The 11,097-nt window shown below is 48.5% G+C and overlaps 1 pseudogene; it reads right to left on the bottom strand.

Moving 5' to 3' along the window:
* Positions 1–652: 652 nt before the first annotated feature.
* LOC118979912 (glyoxylate/hydroxypyruvate reductase B-like) lies at positions 653–9,615 on the bottom strand (annotated as a pseudogene).
* Between the last annotated feature and the right edge of the window lie 1,482 nt (positions 9,616–11,097).

The following is an 11,097-nucleotide window of genomic DNA, read 5'->3' as shown; positions in this document are numbered from 1 at the left end:
CTGTGCCACCTCCTCAGCAGGTCGAAAACCACTGCGGAATGGAGGCACACTGCTGCCCGGCTCGTCCTCACCGGCACCCGGCGACCGCCGGCGGCCAACCTGCCAGGGTCCCCCCCGCGCTCGTTACGGGCTCTCAGAGACGCTGTGCTCCTTGGTCCTGTCCCCCACTAGTCAGCAACCCCTCGCCAGTGGCGACTCGTTCCCTGCGGAAGCCCCAGCACTGAGAACAGCTCTAGCTCCTGGAAGGTGCTCCATAGTCATTTTTTGGATGATTGAAATAAAGGCATGCACAGGGATTCGAGTTTAAGGAGGGCTACCGTGGAGCTGTGAGAATTTGATAGCATGAAAAGCAACGGCCGATGGAAAATCCACAGACCTAGCCCAGGCTTTTAATCCAAGTTGAAATATTTGCAACTTCCGGACGTTAGAGGGTTAACTGGGCTCAGGGTCGCGACAAATGATGACACCTCTCGTACTGCAGCCTTAAGGATGGAGTGAGAATGGAAGTAAGGCCCCTGGCGGGCTCAGTGAATGGTCAGTGTCGTTGCTATCCTTGGTTTTCAGATAAAATGATAGCAAACCAATCTATATGCTGGACTGTAACGTAAATACAACCCACAAAATGATATTTTCCCATTTAATCTGCCATAGTTCATTCCTCTGAATCCTCAGCCCACACATATCGTAACTAGCGCTTCATTAGAATGGGAAGGCCACTCCAGGAGGCTTCCAACCAAGTTTTTCATCATCTGCCGTCTGTCCTGATGGGCCACACTTCCAATATGAGGTGTCAGAGTGATATGATTAAACAAAGGATGATCTCCGAAATATAGATTAGTTGAGGAAAACCATTCAGAGCTGTTTTGTCTATTGAACTTCATATTCTGATTTCACATCCCTGCCCTGTGAGGGGAAGGCTGCAGGAGACTTGTGCACACTCTAAATCACACCTGGGTATGACCACCACTCATCCAACCCTAGTACTAGGAACCTTACATTTTTGAGTGCAAAATACATTATCTTAACTGCATCCAGGCCATTATCACACAATGGTACACCATGCATAGTGGATTAAATGCTGGCCCACCAGACCCAAAAGGGACTTTGGGGACATAGGTTATGGTCCCAGCACTACTGGACAAGCAAAATGCACCTTAGAGAAGCACTGGCACTCAGAGGAAGGTTTCCTAGCTAGAATGAGCAGATCAGAGGGAGTTCTCTTCCAAGAAGGATGCAAAGGAAGGTCTGGAAAGAGGAGGTTCCTAGGCAATGGGTCAGGCAGACTTAATGTGGTGATGGGTAACACTAGAACCCAGTGCAGGGAGAGGGCTGTAACCACCAGGGCTTCCTGACTACTTTAACACAGACAGGGGCCAGAGTAGCCCCATGACATTACTAGCTGTTGAGTGAACACCTTTGCGATCTTGTGGACCCCTAACTCTGTGGACATTACCTGGGGGCGCTTGTAACTGTGGTTGCCCCAGTCCACAGGACTGGCAGGCTTCAGCATATCCTGCCATACAGTTAGCAGGGATAAGAACTCTTCTGAAAACACTTGTCCTCCTGACAAGTGGTCCCTGCTATGTGACAGCACACACTGGAAACCGCAGGGTGACTGGCTTGGTCCCAACTGACTTGGAACCCAGCGGTAACTGAATCATGATCAACTGTAATACCATACATAAACTATCTAGTGTGGAGGCAAGAGCCAATTCTGTTGAGAAAGTGTGGCAAATACCTCTGTAACTGTTACTGATTTGTCCTGTAACGAAACTGAACTAAATCGTGATTGTATTGTGATATGGTGTAGCACTAGCATTGTTGGTAGAATTTAACTACCTCATGTAAATAAGTCATAAGATAATACTGCTACTGATGATCAATCGGGTTGGGAGATTGAGTTAAAGCCTCTTCAGAATATAACAATGGGCAATGACTGGCTCAAGTAAAAACTAGACTTAGCTAAACAGTAGCTAATTCATATACTCACGGTACAGCACAAGTGTGTCATAAGGAACAGAGAGTGGTAGAGCAATGGGCAAACAGTCAAGCTAGTACCAAAATACAAAAGTGCATGCAGTGGCTGTACAGGGTGGGTCAAGGGTTAGGGGATGACTGGTGAAATAAAAGGTTAACTCAGCAGACAGGCTCGTAGATCTCAGACTCTGCGCATTCCAAACACGGACCTCTGGGAGATGATCTCTGAGCCCTTGGGGTTCACTGCTTGATGGGGTGTCTCCTTATCCGTAGGACTTTGAGCANATGGGCAAACAGTCAAGCTAGTACCAAAATACAAAAGTGCATGCAGTGGCTGTACAGGGTGGGTCAAGGGTTAGGGGATGACTGGTGAAATAAAAGGTTAACTCAGCAGACAGGCTCGTAGATCTCAGACTCTGCGCGTTCCAAACACGGGCCTCTGGGAGATGATCTCTGAGCCCTTGGGGTTCACTGCTTGATGGGGTGTCTCCTTATCCGTAGGACTTTGAGCACAGCCAGATGGTTTGTGCTAAAAATGGAGTTTGGGGTGAATGCCTCCTTTTTGCTCATCTGCAACCCTGGCGCACTCTGTGTCACTCTGACCTCTGGAGAGGCTGGAGAGTAAGTATCTGATGTCAGACCTGTGGGCACTCCATGCCGCTTGATACGGAGGCTTGGGTGCGCTTCCCTGGTTGGAGATGCTGTGTGTGTTGTTAACTACCCGCTGAGGGAGGCTGACTGGAGGCTCATGACACGTGTCTCCTGGACTCCAGCGGATCCGCTGTGTATGTTTGCGGATTTCAGTCCACATCCTTTCCCTGTGATAAACTGTAAGTCTGAGTCCCAGAGCTCTTCTGAGTTCTGTGAGTCTTTCCACCAAATCCTTAAGCCTGAAGGTGATCTTGGGGACTCCTTGCACTATTGACAAGTGAACTTTCCTTTTTAAAATAATCTTGCAGTAAACCCTTGTGTAAGGTGAAGAATACTTTTGTAGTATGACTAAGTAACCCTAATATCTTTTTTTACAGTAAGCAACAACAAAATGTCTCCCTTCAAAAAATCAAGATGAAAACTCAAGTCTGTTTGATAAAGATAATATAGAGATTAGAAATTAACATGGATATATAAATTTAAGTTATTCATAAAATAATTTCTAAATCTCCTGGCCACAAAAGTTATTTCCCATGGGGCGCTAGCAGTGCACTGCCTATTGGAACAAACATGACTCTGGGAGACGACCTCGCCATTTGCCGCGTCACCTTGTCAGTGAATCTGAAAGAGCTCATTTTGGCAGACGAGACAGCATGGGTGAGCACATGGCCTCCAGGTTTCTAAGTAAGTGGACAACTGTTTAAAATGTTCATGCTTCTTAATTTATGTTGACATTATTTTTTGTTATATATTAGTAGTGCTTAAACACTTGTTCTCAGGACCTCATTACACTGTTAATGATTGAAACCCCATTTGTTTATGTGGGGATCTATCAACATTTACTGTATTAGCAATTAAAACTGGAAAACATTAATACAATAATACAGAAGCACATGTTTCTTTAGCTGTCAGAGAGAGGGTCACCACACGTCATCAGAATACTTCTCAGAACATGAGTGGAAAGTAAGCCACCTCTGACAGTATTATGAGTCCAGTTGTGACTTCACAAGCCCCCTGAAAGGGTTTCCAGACCACCTTTTAAGAAACACTGTTCTGCCCTGGCTGGTGTGGCCCAATGGGTTGAGTGCCACCCTGCAAACTGAAAAGTCACTGGTTCAGTTCCCCATCAGGGCACATGCCTGGTTTGCAGTCTGAATCCCCAGTTGGGAACACATGAGAGGCAACCAATTGATGTTTCTCTCCCTCTTTCTCCCTCCCTCCCCCTCTACCTAAAAAATAAATAAAATCTTTAAAAAAAAAGAGAAACACGGTTTTAAATAAGTTATTGTTTTCCTCAGAAATGCCTGTACGTTCTACGGTCAATCTTGATAAATGTAGATATTAAATTTGGTTGTAATGTCCTTCTCCTGACAGTGATTTGCTGACTAGGAGAAACCAAAGCTGGAGGAATCAGCGCACCGTAACCAAAAGGCAGCATCACATTTCACAGTCAACGACAGAATCAAGACTATAGCCCCAGCAGCCTGGGTCTTAGGGTCAAAACGCAAAAGCAAATGAAATGCATTAGAAAGAAATGTAAACTCCCACGCATATGCTTAAAAAACAACTGCAGGAATAACAATTTCAACTTTAGCTGACTAAAAACTTAGTAAGCTAAGGGCACAATGAAGCTCCTGCTAACACAAACTTTGCGTAATTTTCTACAGCAGTCAGGCTGTGACATGAACACTGTTCAGTCTTGAGAGCACGATTCCAGAGGACCTCAAAAAAGAGTGCTGTGAGACCACAATAATGTCTGGAAATTATGGAAATGCCATTGCTTAGGCTATAATCAAAGGACACACAGATATTTAGCCTAAAAAAAAAAAGACTAAGGGCCCTGGCTGGTGTAGCTCAGTGGATTGAGCGCGGGCCTGCGAACTAGACGATTGCGGTTCAATTCCCAGTCAGGGCACATGCTTGGGTTGCAGGCCAGTTTCCGGCAGGAGCCAGTTCCCTGCAGGGGATGCACGAGAAGCAACCATACATTGATATTTCCTTCCTCTCTCCTTCCCTTCCCCTCTAAAGATAAAAAAAAAAAAAAAGACTAAGATAAAACGTATTAGTTGTCTTAAACCACATGACTGTTTTTATTTTTAAAAAAGATTTTATTTTTTATTTTTAGACAGAGGGGTAGGGAGAGAGAGGGAAAGAAACATCAATGTGTGTTTGCCTCTTGCACACCCCACACTAGGGAACTGGCTAGCAACCCAGGCATGTGCCCTTACTGGGAATCGAACCAGTGACCCTTTAGTTTGCAGGCCAGTGCTAAATCCACTGAGCCACACCAGCCAGGGCCACATGACTATTTTTAAAAGAGAAGAAAACCAAAGTTATCCTTTGATACTGGCGAGGGCAACCCAGGACCAGGGGTTTGGGGAGGACTCCTGGAAGAAGGCAACTCGATGCAGAGTCCATCTACGTGGCCAGCTACCAAGTGCGTTGAGCTGGTCCATGGAGGTGCCAAAGCAGAGCACAGACTGTCTGCAGGACTGGACAGGTCCCCAAAGGCCTGCAGGCCCCTGCCAGCCCCTGCCAGCCAACACCCTACATTTCTGTGACAACTCAACAGCAAAAGCCAGAGCAGGACTGCAGGAGGCCCTGCCCCGGCCCCGCCCCTCCGTCAGAGAGGGCTGCAGGCTCTTTCTGGTGTCCTCACCTGGGCAGGGGCTCAGGGTGCGACAGGTCCAGCACTGCTGCCATAATGACCCAGGACTACAGAGCTTCCACCAGGGCGTCCTGATCGATCAGCAGACCTGCGCCAACGAGACAAGTCCTCTGCGGTCACCAGAGTTAGGGAGCTGCTATTCCAAGCACATCCTGACACAGGTGCACTGAAACCTCCAATCATGCACCATTGATATCTGTGTGTCGAACAAGCAAGCCAAGGTTCCTGTTTACAAGCTTGGCAAAGGCCACAGGCTCCACAACCCAGGTCTGAGCCTGGGCCTGGCTCACTTCTTCACACCACATCCCCAAACGGCCCCCCGATACCAGTTTTATATGCACTTTGTATACACACTAAAAAATGAAGCAGCCACAAATGCCACTTGTAACTGTCACTTCAACACAAAACAGCAGGGTGGACACTCAGAAGAAAACCCTTTCCTTTCAGCAGGAACCTACAAGGAGCCCACCACTGACCAGCTAGGAGCAGCTGCCCCGGTCAGGGCCAGTCAGGGCACAGAGCGCCCCTGGCTTGCCAATGTGGCTGTGGGAGAAGCCAGGTCCGAGGCCTGTTCCTGGAATGTCTGTTTCCCCAGAATCTTTACTGTGGTCACTGGCCTGTGACATCTCCTAAAACATGTAATGGCCATGAGGAAGATCTGAATTCTCAGAGAAGCTTCAGCAGGTTGGCGCGGCCAGTGGGGCTGCAGGGCAGCACTGTTTGCTCACAGACAAACCCCGAGGGGCGGGCCGGTGCGTGCCTGTGTCCTCGGCCACTGACCTTTGGAGCCAGCAGCTTGGCATCAGCCCTGACCCCCCTGTGTGCTGTCGCTGGTGGAGGTCACAAGGCCTCTGTGTCCCTTCTTTGTGAGTGCTGCCCCCACACGCCCCAGCACTCAGTTAAAGCACCAGCTCACCGCCTCCTGCATACAGACACAGGCGGCACTACGGAAACACTGAGTAACCAAACTGACACTGTCTTCTTTTAAAGTGAAGGCTCAAAAAATTCATCCCCGTAAATTTTGCTTAATTACACCTAGGAGATCAAACTGCAATGCCCCCACCCAAAGTGGATGCCCAAACCTGGATTTGAAAACTCCCTCACTGATCTGAGGTTCAAAAAGAGGTGAAGACAAAAAGCAGAAATATTTCTAAATAAGCACCTTAGCACCCCACCCATCGAAGTGGATTTTTCAGCCACTTGGGGAAAATGTCGACCGCAGATGGCGGGAATCTGGTGAGAACTCCTGCTCCGTGGCCTCCTAGCCATGGGGTCTGCACTCAGACAACGGGCGGTACCTCTACCAACATAGACAAGGATGGTGGTGGCCTTCATCAGCCTCAGCTCCCTCCTCCGGATCAGCCCCTGGGTCTGGGGTGTCAGGCTCACAGTCAACATCACAAAGTCTGATCGCCAGGTCATCCAGGCTCTCTCAGTAACTGGCCTCAACAGCTTCCTCCTCCTCCAATTTCCTGTGAAGAGATCGAGGAAGAAAAATAACATTTTCTAGTCAGAGATTCATTATGTTGCCCCAGCGAGGAGTTTCTGAAGGGAGCTAGGGACTAGATCTGTCCCCATCTGGGCCCAGGACTAGTCCTGGAACGCCATGGGCACCCGGCCTCTCTGCAGGGTCTCGCAGTGACCCAGGGCTCCTTGACACCAGGGCTGTCCTCTCACTCAGCTTTGAACCCGTGGAGCCTAGTACAAGCACGACTATGTGTCAGACATGCTTTCAGTCATGTCAGAGCATCTCTGAGTGTGGGCATCACCTGCATTACCATTTTCAAAAAGCAGAACAAAACAGGGGAGGGCCGAGAGTGCTGTCTGTTCAACAGACTCGAGGAGCCAAGCGTCTGACGGAGGTAGGGTTGTGCTTCGGTTCGGTTTTGGTCCAGTCTGAACTCCCGAGCTGGGCACCCAGACAGGTGAACACTCAACAGGAATTCCAGGCTCCAGGAGGTCTCAGCAGGTAGCTGCCAGTGCCACACAAGAGTGGAACACAAAATTCTATGAACCGGATGCACCTGGAAGAAAGCACACCCAGCTCCCTCTGCAATGCCCTGCCCACGTGGTGCTCCCTGTCCAGGGAACACTGGCCTCTGCCTTCTCCTCACACTGAGAGCTGTCTCCACTGCCCACTGTGCAAACAGTGGCTGAAAAGGGGGACAGGCCCTGACCTAAAATCCCCTGGCTCACCGCACCACCCTGGATTTCCCATCAGCTACAGTTCCATTCCATGTGCCAGGGAGCCACCACGACGGGGTGAGCAGTGTCATGCTGGCTGATGTGCAGAGGGGACTGGGCATTCAGGAGCAGACTGGCAGCCCCTGAGGGGAGGTGCAAGTGGAGTGAGACAGCAAGCGGGTTGGAGGGCTGTTTGGAGACAGAATCAATAGGGCTGGTGTTGCGCTGAATCACACATGAAAGGATATGGCCTTCGGACGGAGTAAGTGGGTGAGCACACAGCTCAGTACTAAAGAAACCAACCAACTTGCTCTGTGTGTGTGGAGGGCACCTCCTGTGATCAAAAGTCACTTGAGAAATAAAAAAGAACGGTTTTAGTGAGCTAACATCCCTTCCTGGTGAGTTTTCTAATGGAAACAAGTAACAGTTACATTCCTGAGTAATGTTAAAAATACACAATCCCTTTCTGGCCCATCAGCTCAGCTTTCTGGAAGGAAGAGCAGGGAGTCTTACAGGAAATGCAGAGCTCACACGCCCCAGCCACTGTCAGGGCAGCGCTGGTGTATGTTCTGCTGAGCTCACTTCAAGTCCACTCCAACTCTCACCTGTGTTTCCTGTTGTGGCACAGAATCTTCATGTCAAACGCCCTGGCCTGCTGAGCCACCCTCTAGCCAATTCTGCTCATGTCCATGATCCCCAGGGTGGCCCCCATCACTTTCTGACTCATCTAGTTCATGGAAAAGTTCTGTGTATCCAGTGAGATGGCCCGCTGGTGACCTAAGGTGCACGAGAAGACAGAGGGGAGTGGAGATGGCACCACACAGGAACCCGCAACCTTTCCTGAGACCTTTTTGTCAAGGTGACACAGGTAGGGGATGCTAGTGGCAGACCATGGCTCTCATGCATTCTCTGTGACAGCAAACAAATGTTTCTGAGAGGGAAGGAGAGGGACAGACAGCAACGTCCTCATAGCACAGCCAGTGCTTCCTAGAAAATGCTGTAAAAGAGCTGGTCCTTTTGAACTGGGGAAGTCTTCCTGGTTAAAGTCGGTTGGGGGTGTGTCTGTGTGTGTGACTATGTGGGTGGCTGTGTACATGTGTAATCTATCTGTGTATCACTGTGTGTGGGACTGCGAGTATGAACTAGCATTCGGAAACAGAGACCACTTCCTGCTTCTCTCTCCTCAGACCCTTCGCGCCAGAGCTCCATTGGAAGGATGGGTGAGCTGAGGGGATACCCCAGAGAGGTCCAGTGCAAGGACAGGTGGGATGCTGCGTACCCACAGGTAGGCCTTCACCTCCAGGTGGCATGCTGCCCAGCCAATGAATGACCCCAGGGCACTTCCAGAGTGGTGCTGAAACTACTGCATGCACACACTTCCCACCTGTTATGAGAATGAGTGGCATTTGGGGGGGGGGGGAATGGCTGCCGAAATAAAGGCTGCTGAACTATTTATGCCCAGAGTGGGGCCTAAGCACCCAATAGGATGCACTTGGCCAGGAGGGACTCCGATTCCCAGGTGCCACCAAGTCCTGGCCATAGTGTAAAGAAATCAGGGCTAAAGATTTGAAGTTTGAAAGTAATATTATACTTGTCATATGCTAATAAGTGTTTGCCATCGATCTTGGGAAAACCAGCATCTCCAACATGGCTTACCTTCCACTACTCTCTGGGCCGCTGCCAGTAGCAGAGCCATCCCCATATCAGCTGTGGGGCTGGACACAGCCTGCGGCATGTTGTCCACCTTCGTGCCAAGGCTGGCGAGGAGCCACGTGGTCTAGACTGGCTCCTGAGTTGGCAACAATCTTCAAGGCGGGCGGGCCCTGTAGGAGCTCCTGAGTAGTAGCTGGCTTTCCTCCCCAGATGTGTATGGCCTGAATCCTTGGACCCAGTTGTGCTTTATTGTCCAGAAATTCTTGGATCGTGATGAGATCAAAGTGTTTCTGCAGCTCTGCAACATGATCTTCACATGCACCAGATGCTCCTCGCAATGCAGACACCAGAATTCCTAGTAGGTCCTGATGCCCCATGGCCTGCAGAGAGACAACTGTGCTTTCTGCTGTCAACATAGAGTCTGTAGGACAACATGCGTGCTCCCCTACTCTTCAGATTTTCTAAATTACAACATGGCTGGAATTCATTTGAAAGTCAGCAGACCCGGAGCTCTGAAGGCACCCTCCTGGTGATCAGGCCTTGGTGTGACTCCAACCCTGGGGTGTGCTTCCAGTGAAGACAAGATGGCAGAGCAGGAGGTTTCTGCCCGACACCAGGAAGCAGCCTGTGCAGACACTGAGACTGAACTTAGAAGCAGGTCTAAGAGGCTGGCCCTCAACCAGGTGAGCCTTGAGATGTTGCAGCCCCTGTCAACACCTCAATTAAAGTTTCATGAGAGATCCTGAGCCAGGGCCACTCAGGTAAGCCACTCCTGGATTTCTGACCTAGATGCCTGGGAGGTAGCAGATGTTTGTTTTTCCAGCCACGAAAATTTAGGATAATTTGCTATATATGCAGCAATAATTAATAACATTGTGGACAAAAAAGGGCTCTGCGAAAAGTAACCTGTGAGGTCATAAATTCCTAACTTGGCAAATCACACCCCAGGTATATAACTCTTTTAGCAAAAGCTTTATCTTTGCCTTAAGAAAACCCTGTCCATTGTTTTTGTGTGTCTGGGTTAACATGGCTTTGAAATGCCAGGTTACTCTTATTTCTCACATCCCTGAAGTGTGGCCACCCTCAAGGGAGGCATGGTTTTGTCAGCTCCCCTGTAATCCAGTCCCCATCTGCTCTGTCTCACCTTCATTTCATCTTCCTCACATTCCCTTCTTGGTTCCAAATGCAGTTTTTAAAAAAACCCAAAACAAAAACTGCCCTGTACTGGTGTGGCTCAGTGGACTGAGTGCCAGTCCATGAACCAAAGGGTCTCTGGTTTGATTCCAGTCAGGGCACATGCCTGGGTTGCGGGCCAGGTCCCTGATGGGAGGCACGCAACCACACATTGATGTTTCTCTTCCTCTCTTTCTCTTCCCTCTCCTCTATAAAAGTAAATAAATAAAATCTTTTTTTTTAATCCTGAAAACTGTCATTCTGGGGAGCATTTGAGATCTTGCCTCCTGGCAATTTTCAGTTTTGCCTCAAATAAACTCTTATTAAGATTCTCTACAGGTTTGGAAGTTACAGAGACCATTTTTCTCTGTGAAAATAAGATATTTTTGTATTCTGTCAAATAAATAAAATAAGGTTTTATGTTCCTTATCACTCATTAAAAATAAGGTATTTCTAACATTTTATAGCCTTCCTCAAAAGTAAAAGCAGTTGTGTTTTGAGAATTGAGGCTAATGAAGCATTACATTTTTGTGTTATGACTTAGCTATACATATTTAATGCTTAGGGCATAGTTGGTTTAAAATATGCTTGGACTTTAAGTAAAAGGGTAAAAGAACTTTATTCACGATAAGAAGACTTTAGTTTACTTTTGCAGAGAGGAAACTTGATTCCTGACCATTTTGCATTTGACTTTCCATCAGCATCGGTTAAAGAGCAATGCCACACACCCACTACACCATTACTGCCAGTGTTCTATGTGGGGAAGATCTGAGACTCTCCAAGTGACTCGT

This window comes from Sturnira hondurensis, unplaced genomic scaffold, assembly GCF_014824575.4.
Source record: "Sturnira hondurensis isolate 20B ecotype Veracruz unplaced genomic scaffold, ASM1482457v3 Scaffold0001872, whole genome shotgun sequence".
In the NCBI taxonomy this organism is placed as follows: domain Eukaryota; kingdom Metazoa; phylum Chordata; class Mammalia; order Chiroptera; family Phyllostomidae; genus Sturnira; species Sturnira hondurensis.
The sequence above is the reverse complement of the archived record's forward strand: the minus strand, read 5'-3'. Positions and strand labels throughout refer to the sequence as shown.